At 43.8% G+C, this 16,543-nt stretch overlaps 1 protein-coding gene across 1 annotated transcript in view; it reads left to right on the forward strand.

The window, feature by feature from the left end:
* Nucleotides 1-584: 584 nt before the first annotated feature.
* Nucleotides 585-16,543, forward strand: part of TENM3 (teneurin transmembrane protein 3) — a 437,496-nt gene continuing 421,537 nt past the window's right edge. Inside the window, exon 1 of the mRNA XM_080379140.1 lies at nucleotides 585-10,467. The gene's annotated coding sequence lies outside the window, so the exon portion shown is untranslated. The remainder of the gene's footprint in view (nucleotides 10,468-16,543) is intronic.

The following is a 16,543-nucleotide window of genomic DNA, read 5'->3' on the forward strand; positions in this document are numbered from 1 at the left end:
CAAAGGAGTTTACTAGTTTTCTTCAAATACTGAACATTTAAGAAAGAAGAACTATAGTTGTGTACTTTAGAAAGCTTCCAGAAAGATTTATGTTGTAAAATGAAGCTGGTAAAGAACAATTTCCTTTTCCATTTTGCCTTGTTGCAAGTCCTGTTCCCAAAATAGTGGGACAACTTTTCTCTGAATCAGCAAATTTGGAACTGGCATTAGTGCCGAACTTGGAATTGGATTTTCTAAGATTCCACCCTTTTGTCTGAATTCAGGCACTTGCTATGATATCATCAACATAGAAGTTTTCAGTGGTCTGATGACAATTTCAGCTTTTTTAAAATCCTGCCGTTATTCATCTTCTATTGGAAGCTTTGATGAATACACTGTTTTGGAACTAGTCTTGAGCCAGTGTAATTCAGGAGAAGTAATGTAGAATCGGACATGAAATCAGCAACGCAACTGTTGCACTGCTATGGTAGTAGCTGAGGATTTCAAAAAATGAAGATAATGAAAGCAAAAGTGGTTTTGTTTGGGTTTTCATCCTCCATTCTACTTCATTTTTCTATACTTAAATTCTTGGGGGAAAAAAAAAAACAACCAAAAAACCCACAAACCAAAACGAACAGAAAGAACTCATACATCCAGAAGCTATGGGTGTTTCAGCGTGGCCTTAAATAATACAGGCAGTATTTAATAGACAACTGAAACAAAACACAAACAGGAAGTTGAAAGCATATGATAGAAGGGACTACGGCAGTCCAAATTTATACCAGTGCCAAAACTGTCTCCGCTGTTGGTGGTTCTCCAGTGCTGAGGTGAGATGTGTAAAAGAGTACAGAGTCCCGCTCAAGCTGCTATGTTTCTGCATGCCCATATGGAAGTTACATTGTTCTGAATACGAGATGAATATCACAGAATCCAAATTTAGGTCACTCTGACTGAATTCAATTCTGTTAGAACTGCTATTTGGGGGCAGAATTATCTGGTAGACACTTCTTTTTTTGTATAATTCTCACTGAAGACATTTGGAGTTTTCTGTATTTAGTTTCTAGTGATTTAAGAATTCTATATATTCAAGGCAATTCATTTCAGTTTCCAAAAAAAAACCCCAGTCTGTATTTTTAATGTGTTGTGAACTTTCCTCAAGCCAGAAAAATAAATACATTTGAACAGAAAACACTTGGAAATCCAGAATGAGGATTATTTGTATATCCTGAAATAGCATAAATGATAAGTTAAAAAACTGAATTCTGGTCTAGCAAAGCTGATACAAGGGCACCAATACTAGTATCTGTGGTAAAGTTTGCAGTTGCTCTGTCAGTATATATGAATACTTGTATTTCTGTGTCATGACCTTGGTTTTCCTAAATGGAAATCCCTCTAGAGAGGATTGGCTTGCTGCATTGTATTTCTTGCAACTTTTTAAAAAGCAATTCTGATAGATTGTGATGCAATTAACAGGCCTGCATATTAACAGAACTCTTGATTATAGTTGCTATAGTACAACCAGTCTGGCACCAGAAGGAAGGATTAAAAAAAAAAAATATCTCTACCTAGTAAACTACCAGAGTTACTGTACTCTCATCTTCATACCAAATACCTGCTCGGTGGCATGGTTGTAGAGCTAACCTACTCTCTGTCTGTGTCCTTGCTCCACAAAACAGTAGGTAAGAAGTCTGGAGGAAGGGGAGCATACAGCTTGCTTCCCAAGCAGCGCTCCTTCTTCCTGGGTTCCTCCATCATCAGATGGCCCTGCTTTTCATAAACAGAAAGAGGACCCCTAAGTCGTTAACAGCAAGCATGTGGGGCTTCACATATGGTTATCCCAACATACATAGCATAGTGCCATACCAATATGGGAAATTAGCATTTTCAGCTTATGCTGTTCCTTTCACACAAGAATCTTGGTTTGAATGCCTAGCAGTACAACCTATTTCAACAACAACAACATTTTTTAAAAACAATCTTTGACTAAGAAGTTACAATCCGTTGCCATGGAAACACATGATAAACCCCTACAAACAGGGTTCAAATAGGAAATGTTTAGGAACACAGGTCCAAAACCAGCTGGACCTACATACATTGTTCCTCAATAACAATACACCATTTATATGGCTGCAAGTGAAATGTTTTGGGAATATATGAGAAACAAGGATTGTACAAACCAGTTTCTTTCTCTGATTAGCTGATATAGCTGGAAAAAGAACACAAGCTTTCAGATATGGGGTTCCTTCATCAGGACCCTCTGTCAGGTAGGATAGGAAAGTGTTTCCATTTTGATTTAGAGATAAGATACCCCTTGATAGGGAAAGTGAATGTATAGATTTATATATTTTAATTTTATAAAGAAGCACTGGAACATCCAAAGCTTTTGTGAAATCAGGGGGGAAAAGAACTCTATTTTGAGGCTGGAAAGACCCAAGAAATCTGTGGACTAAACTGATATTTTTTTTATAATATGAAGTTCCACAGTGTCTGCGTGTACACAGAGATGTTGTAGCCCCATGGTAAATATGTGATGCGCCTCTGTCAGGCTCACTAATCCAGCTCTTCTGAGGCAACTCCTGTGATTCCAAACCTCTGAGCCACTTCAAAGAACTCCTGTTGTAAAAATTATCAAAGACATGCTGGAATGAAAAAAAAAAAAAAAAAAAGTTTTATCCTCTGAATAGAGAACGGTACCTGTCCAGTGGTCCTAAAGAAAACTAACTGGCAGAGAATTGTATAGAGGAAGCAATATTTAGGCCAGGACAAGTACTTAGTTTAGAAATTGCAGCCCCATGACATACCAAGGCCTTTGTACTATTAGAAAAAGAAAGGGAGAGTTCCCTCCGCCAGCTACAAATCAGCGCTTGCTTCTGGCACTGAACATCCATGCTGCCATTCAGGAAACAAGAACACCTCTTACTGACAACCTAGAAAGCACAAGGCTCCAATACAGAATGATTTTTACTCTCTCAAGCAAGTATTAACAAAACAAACAAAAAAAAAATTACAAACGTTATTTCTAATTTTTCTGGGGAAGAAACATGAGATCTGCATAAGCCCTTTACAAGCAGAAGAATACCAACAGTTTGACAATTTTCTACGGAGTAGGCGGAATACTCCAAATACAATAGCTGTTGTAACGGCATTCGTTTGGAGCAATCTGCCCACCTCCATCATGACTTTACTGTTTTGTAGTGCATATCAATAAAACCAATGAGCCACAGCGTCATGCACTTTCCTTTCTGGAAGACAAGGCACCAGCATGAGTTTTTAATATATGTGCATGTTTGTTATAAACAACACATACATTAGTGAAGATATTTTGGGATCTTGTGGTGCAGCTTTTTCTGTGCTAGGGCAAAACGATTAGACTTAACATTGCTATTTGTAGGAAAGACATTATCACCCGATTCTCCTGTAAACATCTTCAGCTACTATTTATTTTTAGGCTGCTACAATTATGCCATATATGATTTGATTATTAGGGTTAGCAGAACCATGGCTAATGGAATCAGTATCATGGCTACAGCAAGCTTTGTGAATTCTCCCTGCCACTTTTCTGCATAACTACACTTATGTCACTCAAGCAGCACAGGGGTACTCTAACAATTAATTGTAAACCAGGGGGAAACTTTTAATGGACCTCTTCTTGAGATCTTGCGTTAAAAAAAGAAAAGTTCCCATGAGTGAAGTATAAGTTAGCTTTTCCAGAGGGAAAAAAAGGAATGAATTACATTTCTCTTCTTGTCCTTTAAATGAATAGCATAGTTTGGGTGAAATTATCGGGCAATTGCATGCCTTTTATGCAGATAATGCTATTTGATGAAAGCGGTGTTTTGATCTGCTGAGGATAATACAGATCCAGGGTTGGATTCATTGGTGAGAGTAAAGCTGTCTTCTGTGATAACTTCATCTCAGCATGAGGTCAGACGGGGAAAACTGGGATGGGGGATTAAAAAATGACACAGTCGGAGCAGTATTCAGTTCCCTGCTGTGCTCCTGGCTGCACACTATAGCTTATGTTTCTGATCTGTTATGGTATTGTCTGCTTTTCTCTCCCAGAGCAGAAAGAGATTGCTTAAAACTTTTCTTTTTTCAGCTAGAGGGATTAGTTCAGTGCAGCTTTTTTAATTAAAGAAACTGTATCTTTTTCAATGTAATTTAAGGCTGTACAAGAAGGCCATCAGCATTCATAACTTAGCACTATTACCTGTAACAAAGCCTAGCCATTCATTTTACATTCAGAACAAGAAATCACTATTAAGAGTTTTGAGGGTTAAAAATTGATAATTGGCCCTAGGATTGAAAGGATCACAGTTAACCATTATCTCCTAAAAGTTTTCTGTGGAGGAACTTCAGACAGCTTTGCTGTTAGTTTATCTGGGCTTTCTTAATTAAATCTCCATGACATCAAGAGAGTGGTTAGAAAGTATTCTGATATGTGGAAACAGACCTAAAGCATATTTTCTCCACAAAAAAAATTAAAAATACTCTCAAATATTAAAAAGGCATCTATTGAAAATGTCTCTATAATACCAGTAACTTCCTCTTTATATCCACATTTATTTTCACACAACAGAATTTCTAAAAATATAAGTAGTAACTCTATTTATTAGCAATAATATGCAAATAATTGACACACGTTCATGATATCAAACAGTGGTCAGTGCAAATGCACGTCTGTAGATGTCTGTTTATGCATATGTGTATGTGTGTATGTGTATCTATTCACATATACACACACACATGTATATTCATATATGGCTAAATATACATGCACACACACTTATATGTATTTTTCAGCTCGGGGAGTTGAATTTACAGCTCGATATAAACAAGGTTAATGGCTAAAACCTTCAAATGTTTCAAATAAGGCCCATATGGTGATCACTTTACAAAGCATACAGGGACTGTGCTTAGGTTGCAACATACACATTTCCAACTAAATTCCATGCCAGATCAATTAGAAACAGTTCTCCTGAGCAGACAGGAACAAACACAGATTGTTACCACTCTACTGCCTGAGCTGTTGTCTTCCAGGAATGAAAGCAGTCACCCTGAATACAACATATTTTACTACCAACAGCCTAAGAACTGTTTTAAACCAGTAGTATTTTAATGAAATGTCTGTTTAGGCACATCAGACAGAGCAATTTACATTGAATTATCAAAATAAAATAGCAGATCATTGTCCCTCATTAGAGCTTTTAGTTAGGGAGGTATGTTTCCCAGACTGCATTTATTAGTGATGACTTCTACTAGGAGGAATACATGGCAGGGGATTTTCCTTCTGGAAATCTTCTGGAAAGAAACAGACAACAGAAAAGCACATTTGGTTTCTTTTTTCCTCATTCTGTGTGCTTTTCTTCCCCTCAAATAATCTTTTATGTAGTTTTCCTTTATTTGAACAGTTAATTAGTGGAATTTCTTATAATGATTTTTTTTTTCATACATCTTTCAGCCAGAAAGCTATAAAGGAAAAACCGCAAAAGTCAATTACGGGTATGAAGCTTATTTAAAACAAGGCCTCTTTCTTCTTGTAAAAATCATAAATTCTGAATAAATGCGGCTTCATTACGTAAACCTCTGTATGCGCATGTAAGTTCTGTATATTGACTTCTGAATTGCTATAAATATACTGCATTCCTTTTGTTAATGGAAAATATGGATAGTTACCCCCAGCTATAGTTTGCTGGGAAAGCCTTATACCAGCAAACACAAATCTTAAATTTTTCATGGCCTCGTGTACTAATTTGCCCTGATGGCAGTAACAGCGTTTTGTGATAGCTCCTACATATGAATACAAGGTGATTAAAATGATTCTGTGCTTGACGTTAAGGCCATAAGTTTAGCTTGGGCTGGAGTTCCTAATGCAGTATTAAGAGGGTATGAAAGACGGGTTTGTATTCCAAATCATACGCAAACTCCTTCAGGTCCCTTCCTGAGAACCCAAGGAAGAGGGTCAGTGGTTGCTGAGGTGCACGGGTTTCACCAGGGGTCAGCTTCCCATACCGCTTTGTTTTATGCGGTGGAACACAAACTAATGTAGTGGAAAAGCATGACCCCCATTTAAAGGTTGATTTGTATGATAATCAGTACATTTAGTGGCTTCAAAATGAATGTGTGTAAGGCCCTATCTCGCTTTAATTAAGGTAATTAAGACATATTTCCCTCTGCAGACAGCTGTTTATTTTTATGGCTTTGTCAGTGATCAGATTAGAATATTTGTTTTACAGTTTTACCACGATTCCGTACCGGGGGACAGTGCCTTTCTCCAGCTACTTGTGGCAGCAGGGCACGCTGGTGCAAAAACCGGCCAGAGCGCGCAGCTGCTCCCGCGGAGCGTCCGCGTTGGAGCTGCGCGCCCCCAGCGCTCCCGAGTTACTCTTCGGGCACATCCCCCGCGCAGCGGGGCTCGCCCCGGCCGGCGGAGTGGTGCGGAGCGGAGCGGCTCCTGCCCCTCGAAGTTTCCCTGGCCCCAAGGCGAGGGGGGCGGATTTCGCCGGGGATTACGGCAGAGGGTGGTCTTGGCCGGCTCGTCACCTTCTGACCCGGTCCCGGCACCCTCCCGCCCGCCGAGGGGCTGCGCTGCGGGGGCTGCGCGGGGCTGCGCGGAGGCTGCGCGGGGCGCGGGCTCGGCTGCCGTGCAGGACGGGGGGGGGGGGGGGGGGTGTGCATGGCGCCGCGTTCTCGAAAGCGACCGCTCGAGCCGCCGCTAACCCGGTCTCTTCCCGGGGCTCGCACAGGAACAGCAGCCGCGGAGCTAATCATGCGAGGCGCAAATGCGAATAGTTGCTGCCATGTTAGGATCAGACAGCAAGAATTGATGGAAGAGTGGAAAGGAGCTTTTTTTTTTTTTTTAATTAGGGTAGTGATGATGAAGTATCCTGATGCAGGGTAACGCTGCCAGTTGTTTCCATCCCATTGTAGAGGCAATCCCTACCTAGCTGCGCTAAACCGCATCTTGCCGCTTACCGAGAAGGAAAATGGGTGGTTAGAAACAGTTTCTTCCTCCATGAGCTGTAGATCAAGGACCTTTGACAACGCAGAGCTTTCGGGATCTGTTCTTTTCAGACACGCGAGTATCCTAAAGAGTGTGGAGTCCTGGGAGCAGGCAGGGCTGATCTGATAAGCCTGGCAAAGCCCGGGTCACCGCTCAAGTAAGGAAGGAGGCAATAAGAGCAGTTTAGGAAGTTTGGAAAGAACGTGACAATGTCTTGAATTTGTTTCTTCTTCTGGTTAACTGGTTACTGATGAGTGCTGTAGCTGGGATGTCTTGCACCAGAGAACGTCCTGCTCCGTTCTTCACCAACACCTACCGTCCCAAAAGATGTGCTGATAGTCACGTTTAAAAAAAGTCTTCCCAAATCGATAAGAAATGCATATCCCTTTGTTCTTTCTCGACTAAAATAGGAAGCTTATTGGCAATCCAAAAGAGCGAGGAAGGGCTGGACTAGGATTTTAGAGAGTTTAGTCACATTTACTAGTTGACATTAGGAAGATACTTTCCTACAAAGCTCTAACACAAATCTGAGTGCACACTTTTCAAATTAATCTAAACTCTGAAGGCTGAAATTTAATCAAACGTCTGTAAGCCTGGTAATGCTGCTTCAGTTATGTTTAAGTTAGGAGCACCAAAATAACTTACTCTGAACTTCAAATGCTTATTTGTAAGTGGTTGACGTTTGTTGTTTATCCGGTGGGCTTTGCACAAGGAAGGCATTATATAATCTTTCCATTTATAATGGGGGAGCGTCTTAACTCACTGTGTTTGGAGGCAGTAAAAAGTTCAAGTCAGTACTAGATGAATGGATTTAGCTATGGTAATGCAAATGTCTGAAGTAGTGGTGCAAAAACATAACACTTTGTATGTTTGCATTTGCAAAATATGATTCCTAATTTTGTGTTAGAGGGCTGTAAGCCAAAAATAAAACAGTATGTGAAGCCCCGACTCCACAAGGTTCGCTTTTAGTTTAGCAGAAGTGCTATTTCATATATTGTGCAACAACAATTACAGCACCTGGCGTAAGTTCAGGGTTAAGATTATTCCTGTGTGTCTAGCTCTATGTGTTTTGTAATAAAGAATTTTGTGCGATTCACATTTTCACACTTCGAGAGCTCTCTTATAAAGACTAAAACCTCTGCAGGATATTTAATGTGAAAGACAAGGTCATGACGATTCCAGTTCTACCTGTATCGTCTGGGCACTTACCTACACAGAACTCTATCTAGAGAGGTCTCTGTGACTCCTACGTTTTAAAATTAAATCCCACCACTTCGGAGTCACCCCCAAAGTCAGTGCAGATTGTTCATTTCAATCCCATTGGTTTAGCTTTGATGTCTTTAAAAGAATTTATCCAAATGTGTATTTTAAAGCAGCTAGTAATACCACATCTTTCCCGGGGATGCAGGCAAGTTATATCCGTTATAAAATACCTGTTTGGGGTGGTTTTGTTTTTGTGTTGTTGTGTTGTGGTTTTTTTTGTTGTTTTGTTTTTATGCTCAGTATTATGAATTACACATTGGCTGTCCGCTTAAAAACGCTCGAAACATTGCTGTTTAGGTTTTGCTACTAAACTTGCTGCAAAAGTGCTTTGTGATGCGGGCGGTGCGCGTGTGCGCGTGTGCGTGCGCGCACACTACCTGCTGCCGTTGCCAGCGGCTGGTCTCAGCACGGCTCGGTTTAAACACCCGGGTACCTCGCTCCGCAGGTCGAGTCCGGCCCGGTACAAACGCAACGGGAATCACAGGGGTAAAACCAGCCGCCTGTGAGAGCAAACGGCCGGACGGAGCATAGGTGCACCCCTGGCCGTGCCCGCCGGTAACATCTGCAGTGACGTGTGTGTCACTAGGAGGTATCGCCAGGCGTTTCGGGTCAGGGGAACGCTGGGGTTTTCCTTGGGATGTGTCACGTAAAACACAGCCGCGCGTCTCTCGTTACGGAGTCGGGAGATGTGGCAGATAAAGTTTGGAAAATCGAAGTACTGCAGCGGGCGGGCAGCTAAGGGCTCGAAGCCGCCCATCTAACTTCCCCCGGTGTTGCGCATCCCGCGCGTGAAACGCCTTTGAGTTTGAAGGGAATAGATAAAGGAATAATAATTAATAATAATACTACTAATAATAAAAACAGAGAGCGGTCCTAGATATACGGATAGGCGACACCTCCGCGTGGGAAAAGTTGCAGCCTACTGCTCCGAGCCGGGAGGATGCTGAGGAGGCAGGGAGGAAAAGCGAGCGGGAGCACCCTTGTACGCCAGGCAGCAACGCCTCTACAAGCAGATGTTTTATGCTGCCACCAGGTCACCCAGCACTGGCTCCCGCCGAACTCCGAAAATCGCAGGGTGCGGAGGAGAGGCCGCGGGTGCCCGGGCGAGGGGCGCGCTGCCGGGCCGGGGGGCTCCGCCGTGCCTGCGCCGCGCCGCCGTGCGCGGGCTGCCGGGGCGGGGTGGCCGCGGCCGGGCTCGGCGCGGCGCTGCGGGGAGCCGCGGCTGATTTCCCCCAATTCTTCCGCACCCCTCGTAAAAATAAACAGGTCCCCGCGGAAAACAAACCGCGGTGGACGGGAGCTCCCTGCCTGCGCCGGGAGGAGGGAGCGCGTAACGAAGCCGCGTGCGGTTCATTAGCGTTGGCCATCAGGAGCACGCGGACAGCTTCCCCGGGGCAGCCCGCCGCGAGGCGCCGTTCACCGGCCTGCAGCGCGGCTCGCGGATGGCCCCGACATCGCCGCCGGCGGCGCGCGGGCACCGGTGGGCGCAGCGGGGGAGCCGCGCCGCGGCAACCGGCGGCGGGGAGGGCGGCAGGCGGGGGCGCCGCGGCCCGGCCCGGCCCCCGGCGGGTCCCATCGCGGGGCGGCGGCGCGGCCCTCGGCCGTGTCCCCCGCGCTACGGCGCGAGTAGGTGCCGGCGGCGGCGGCTCCTCCCCGCGCTCCTCCCCCCCCGCACGTTGCCGTGCGCGCCCCTCCGCCCTCCCCTCCCGCAGGAAGAGCGGCCAAACTCCCTGCCCGCCCCGGCGGGGGAGGAGGCGGGGAAAGTGAACTCCGCGGGGCGCGCAAGCCCCCGCGGCGGGGGGCGCGGGCAGCAACTCGTGGCCCTCCTCCCGGCCGGCCCCCGGCCCTCCCCCCGCTCCCGCCCGCCCTCCGCTCCCGCCCGCCCGGCCTGACAAAGTGCCGGCGTGCGCCGCGCTCCCCCGCGCTGCTGCCGGGGCGCGGAGGCGGCGAGGCTCGCAGCGCGCCCGCGGTAAGTGGCGCGCTCGGTGCCCGCGGGGGCGGCCGGCCGGCAGCGCGGAGCCGGGGCCGCTGCCCGCCGCACGGCCGAGAGCGGGCGAGCGGGCCGGGGGCCGGTGCGCGGAGGACGCGGGGGGTTCCGCGGCCCGCTCTTCCCCCCCCTCCCCCTGGCAGTGGCACCGCTGGCGGCGGGACCTTCGCTGGGCGGCGGGCGGGAGCCGCGGGGCGCCCCGGGAAGCGCGGCTGCGGCCGGAGCGCGGCCCCAGGTAGGGTTGCGCGGGGGAGCGGGAGGGAGAGGCTGGGGGCGCAACTTGTGCGGGAAACTCCGCGGGGCGGGGCGCAAATTGAGCGGGGGGTGGGGTGGGGGAGGCAGGTCTGCCAGCGGCGCTGCGCGGCCTCGGCCGCAACTGGGCTGCGCCCCGCGCCGCGGAGGGGGAGCGGGGCCGCCCGCGCCGGGACCCCCGCCCGCGTCGGGACCGCCGCCCGCACCGGGACCCCCGCCCGCGGCGTGCGCGCTGCCGGCTGCGCGGGGCGGCGGGACTCGCCCCCGCGGCCGCCTCGATGCTGCCCCGGGTCGGCTCCGCCGCTCCGGAGGATCGGTGGAAGCGTCCGTGCCGCTGTTGAGCGCAGCGGCCGGGCCGGAGGCGCGAAGCCTCGTCCCGGTAAGTTTGCGGCGGGCGTTGAACTTGGCTCGTGTTGCCGCGGGTCGGGGCGGGCGGGGGCCCTGCTGTCCCGGGAGCGCCACCGGGGTTCGCCGGCCCCCTGCTAACGGCGGGGGGTTCTGAGGAAGACCGGCAGGGATAGCATGTTCAATGACTTGCGCGGTAAACTGTAGTGAAAATAGCGTTACGGTGCAGCGAAAGCACACGGTGAGCGAGAACTGTCGCGGTGGCGTGAGGAGGGCAGGGGGTGCGTGGGGGTGGCCGTCCTTCTCGTGAAATCACGAACACTGCTGCTGTCTGGTGGGGTTTTTCTTCACGTGGACGTAGGAAGCCAGGTCCGTTGTTCCGTGGGCTTAAAAGTTTTTATGTTGTGAAGTTGCTTCAAAGCAAAGCAGTGTTACAAGGTAAAATGCACAGAAGTGCAGCTTTATGTGCTCGCACACGCTGTTAAAAGTTTAAATAGGCGCCATTTCTGTAAGAGGTCACGCACTTCTGGGCTCACCTAAATTTCGAGATTTAAAATACTTCGTTTATGAGGAAACTTCAGCAGTTTTATTTTTGTACTTTCTAAAAATCATGTGTCCTTCACGTAAAGCCGCCTTAGTTGGATGCTTGTTTGGTTTCATTTGGCCGTTACCTGCTGTGCTTTACATATAGTTCTTCGTGCAAAGTGTTCTGCATCATGCCACTGGAGAGTGACAGTAATATTGTGTGGATGCTTAAATCCTAAAATTCAGTCTAGTAAAGAGCACTTTGGAGCATAAACATTGCTTGTCTGTGGTCTTACGTAAGAGTTAATTGTAAAACACTTAAAGACACTCTCCCGTGAGAAGTACAGCTGCTCTTCCCTTCTGAAATAATCCAGGCGCTATCCAGAGGTATTAATGCATTCATATCTAGGAGATTGGCTGAATAATGTATGTAAGGAAAGATTTCATAATGTGTACTTTGATGTAAGAATAGTTGGGAAGAATGGGCCCTATATGGGGATGAATATATGAAAAATATATCACTTACATTTGGGGAAAATACAGTAGGTGGAAAAAAAATTATGTTATTTTACAGTCTCTCGATTTGCCGTTATGAACTTGCTGGGTTATTTTCAAGAGTGTGGTAAATGAGGGGAGGAAGAAAAGCCAACAGTACTGAAGTACTACATGCGTACATCAGATTAAAAAGTGAAATGAGTTTACATGAGTGAGCACTGAGATGAAAGATGTTGTTTGGTAGAAGAAATACTTGACCACGCTAAGAAGATTCTTCTGTGTAATATTTATTGGAGAAAAAAGAATCCAGAATAACATTCATAATCCAGTTAGCAAGTTAAAACTGGTACTTCAGTCAAATCACTTTGAGCCAAGAGTAATTATTCTCTGTTCAAATGGAAAAGGGGAAAAAAGGACTTAGGAACTAGATTTAAAGCTGCAAATCAGTCCACGATAGCTGCTTTTAATAAGCAGCTATTTGATACGAATACCATAAAATATCACAAAATGAAATAGTAATCAACCTGGAAATACATGTTTTTGTCATCTCCTAGCCCCAGAAATTAACAGATCACAGTCATGGCTCAGTAAGATACCAAGTACCTTTACCTTCAGTTAAAATTGGTGAGCCTTATGCAGGCTGATGCCCATGTAGATTGATGCAAACACTCCCACTGACTTGCCTCAGTTTTGGATTAGGCCCAATAAAAACTGAGAGTGCTCAGCAACTTGGAGGATCAGGTGCTGTTTGTGAAGGGGTATTGTGCTATACAGACATTAAAGAAAACACCTGAGACTTTTTATGCCAAGACTTCAGGTCAAAAATACTTCTAATTTTAGAGCGATACTGCATTTATGGTACTAAATGCTGCATTTCTGTTAAAAAAAAACTCTTATCCCTGGCAGTGTAAAAAAAATTAATTTAATTATAAAATTCTTAAAGAGAAATCTTAAAATATTTTTTTCAAATTCTTAGGCAAGTATGTTGCACTTGCCTGAGATTCAGAGACTGATTTGAACTGTTGTACTACATGTTAGAGATTGTTAATAAGATTAACATGTGTGTATGATACTGACTTTTAAGAACAGCTTTACTGTATAATCTGTTCTATTAAATGAATACATGTAAAGTCATTAGAGTTACTGTTTTAGTAAACATAACCAAATCGTGACTTTAGCTCCTGCAAGTTTGTGCAATATCAACTGTACAAAAAAGATCCACAGAAATAATTTTACTGTGGTACGATAAATACATTGGTTTGATGAAATTAATTTTTCTTCCCAGGCTAACTGATTCAATAAGTGTAAGTCCTTTCAGGATGCTTGCATGCGATTCTTCTTCGTAGGCTGAAGAGTATCTTGTGGTCTTCAAATAAATGCTTTAACTTTATAATAGGTAGTATTATTTGCAAAGAGTTTTACCTTGTGGTAAAATATATCAGAAACACAAAGTTAAGGTATGTACCCACAATGTCAGCTGAATGATTAAAACAAACCCCTAAACATTTAATTTTTTGGAGGTTGCAGAAGCTTTAAAGAGTACTGAAGTAAAAATGTGCCGCTTTAACAACCTTTCCTTAGTTCTAAAACTGATTAATTGCTGTGTCTTATAAAACCTGATTTATTTCATACTTTTTTCATACCAAGCATTACCATTATGAAGCTCTCCTTATAATTGAGATTAATGTTTCTGAGCAAAGAAGTGGTTTGGAGGGCTGCATTCATTTTGAGTGCTGTTCTAATCAATTTTAGATACAGCATTTCACAATGTATCAGTCTGCATCCAAACCTGCCTTATTATGTGGAATTAACTTGTTAGTGATTGATAGGAAGCTTGCTCCATCTCCAGAGGTGATTTGCTTCAAAACAAGTGTTAGGGCTTCCAGGAGACTGAGTACAGGGTCAGGCAACTCAGGTGTCCTTTCTGTGGCCTGACTGAACCTCCTCAACAAAGTAGTTTAGCAAAAAAAAAAAAAGTGTGCTTTTATGCAGTCTGCCCGGCCACCCAAAAAAAACCCCCAAAACAACCAAACCAACCCAAACAAAAAAACCGACAACACCCTCCCTCAAAAAGCACCAACCCCAAAACCCCATGCCAAACCAAAACCCCAAACCTTACACCTATATTGAATGGTGTTCCTTAAACTATGGTATTGTTCTTCACGTATGGACTGGAGTGACATACAATGCACAGACAGTGTCTTTGTGCATCACACGGACTGTGGCAATGCATGTCTGCATGATTATTTTGAAGAACAGCTTTAGTGTTTGAAATCAAAACTCATGAGGCTAGTTTCATTTCCAAGGTGTACGTCTGCTGCATATTGCCTGCGTAACTAATGAAAGATGTGCTAATTCTTTTTTTCTCTTTTAAAAGTAGCAAAGATACTGCTTGTTTCAATGCCTAGTGAAATGTTTGCACATTCCTTCTGTGCACCTTCTGGTCTCAGCTTCGCTACCATTTCATTCTTAACCAATAGTATATGGTCACACGCTACTGCTGAGTGTGATACATAAATACTTAAAGTTCTGGAAAAACTGATTTCTTGATAGTGAGAGAAAAAAATAAGTTAAAAAGGCCAAACTTAAAAAAAAAAAAAGAGAAACCTCTGAAAGTAGTAAACAATTATAAGAAGAATTATGTCTGTGTGTGTATTATCAGGATAGTGATTTAAATCTAAATTGTAGTTATGTATATGTTTCTTGGAAGACATGCTCACTGCATTCAGTAGGTTTTTTTTAAGTTTGCATACTGAACAAATTACGTGAGTCTTTTAGTTCAAGTGTACATGTAAACAATATACAGATTGTTGCAGCTGAGGTATTGCATAAAAATATTTCCGGTCTTAGGTAGATCAGAAGCTAATAAAATTACCAAGTGTTTATGAGTACGAGGCTGTAAGCGCTCCATGCTTAGCTTAGTCTTTTGCTATGGAAGAAACATTGTCAGTACAGGTTCGTTTTAATACTGTAACCGAAATAGCTGCTATTGAATTAATAAAAAGGGAATAATCTTTTAAACGTATTGGAGAATACAACACAAACTGTGTCTCTCATTACCTTCTTAGATGGAGGTCAGTCCACATGATACATACTCTCATCCTACAGTATATTTACGATTGTTGTAAAATACTCTTTATGCAAAGGTGATGCTTGATAACACAAGATGGAGAAGTAGTTTGAGCCTGGAGCTGTTTTGTGCTGATACACACCGTGGGTCTTGCAAAGGGGTGGGCATGCTTTTCTAATTTAGACTAAAAACCAACATAAAAGTTCAAGCCTATCTGGCCTAATTATTTCAAATTTTGCAACTGTTGTCTGTGTGACGGGTTTGAGGTTGTTGATACTCGATGTGTGTGTTTGTGTCTGCAAAAAAGTTAATTGTAAATAAACAGTGCCGAGAAATACAGAAGGCAAAACAGTAAACTAGAAATTGGAAGGTGCTGTAGTAAATTCAGCCTGATTAAGGTACCCTGCAAATCCACTGAAATCAGCAAATTACCTGGTTTGCCATGTACTACTGAACTGGGAGGCTGTAGGATCTCTTTGTGTTAAAATCTTTTTTTTTCATCTGTTAAATGTGCAGTATAGGTTATAGTAGCAACTTTGGCGTAGTTCTGTGCTAGGCTTTGCTGAATACAAACACAATCTTTATGCATAAAAGCAAACAAAACCAGTTTTCAACATGAGAAAAGCTGTTGGGTTTTTTTTTTTTCATTATTTTTGTCTTTTTTAGTCTTTTAAACACACTTCTGGTAAATGTTTAAAATACAAATCTTAACATGTTAGCTATGGATTATAATTAGGTAATAATAGAGTCTCTTGTTTCTCTGTTTACTGTGTTTGTTCCCCCCCTCCCCTGGCAAGACCCTGGAATGATTACAGAAATTTTTAGTGCAAAACAGGTTTGCCAGCTTTGTTTACTCTTTCAAGTAGTTTTTTAAAAGGAAGGAGAATATTTTTCTATAATGGCAGTCTAAAATCTGTATTCAGTAATTCTTTTAAATGCAGAATTTAATCTTTACGTATGTATTTTTGCATCTGAGTTATAGAAGTGTAAACCAGGAATTTAAAAAAATCTTAAGTTATTGCAATTTTAATATTTCCTGTGACAACGCAGAAAAATGTTGAGAAAAACAACAAATATCACAAAAGCTCTGTTGGTGTGGAACTTGGTGTGTGCTGTATTGAAATCAGTAGTGCTGTTGGTGTTATTTTCCAACATTTTGTTGAATTTCTGATAGTATTTTTTGACAGCAGTTAAACCAACATACAAAGGCACTGATGAGTCTTACTTTGTTATTTGAGTCTTGATAATTTTTAGTGTGTTAAGAAAACCCTTGTCAGTGGTAAAATTGGTGAAATACAGATTTAAAATATTTGTTGTCAGGAATTGTAATAGAAAGCTTCATGTTAGGGTTTTTTTTTTTTTTTGGGGGGGGGGGGCGGGAAAAGTAATCAGCACATGATTTACGACAATACGACAATAGTTTACTAAATCATAGAAGTCCTTGATACACTTTGTCTGGGTCATGGAATGGGTGACTGCTTAGTGGTTGGAGAAATCATCATTGCTAATAAGTGTTACTTTAGATTAGCAAATGAAAGACTGCATCGTCCTTCAAAGGCCTCATCCATTCTCATTATAATTCTTTGAACGTTTGTCTGACCTTTTTAAAGAAATCCTACTGAAA

Source organism: Falco punctatus, assembly GCF_963210335.1.
Source record: "Falco punctatus genome assembly, chromosome: 1".
Lineage (NCBI taxonomy): Eukaryota > Metazoa > Chordata > Aves > Falconiformes > Falconidae > Falco > Falco punctatus.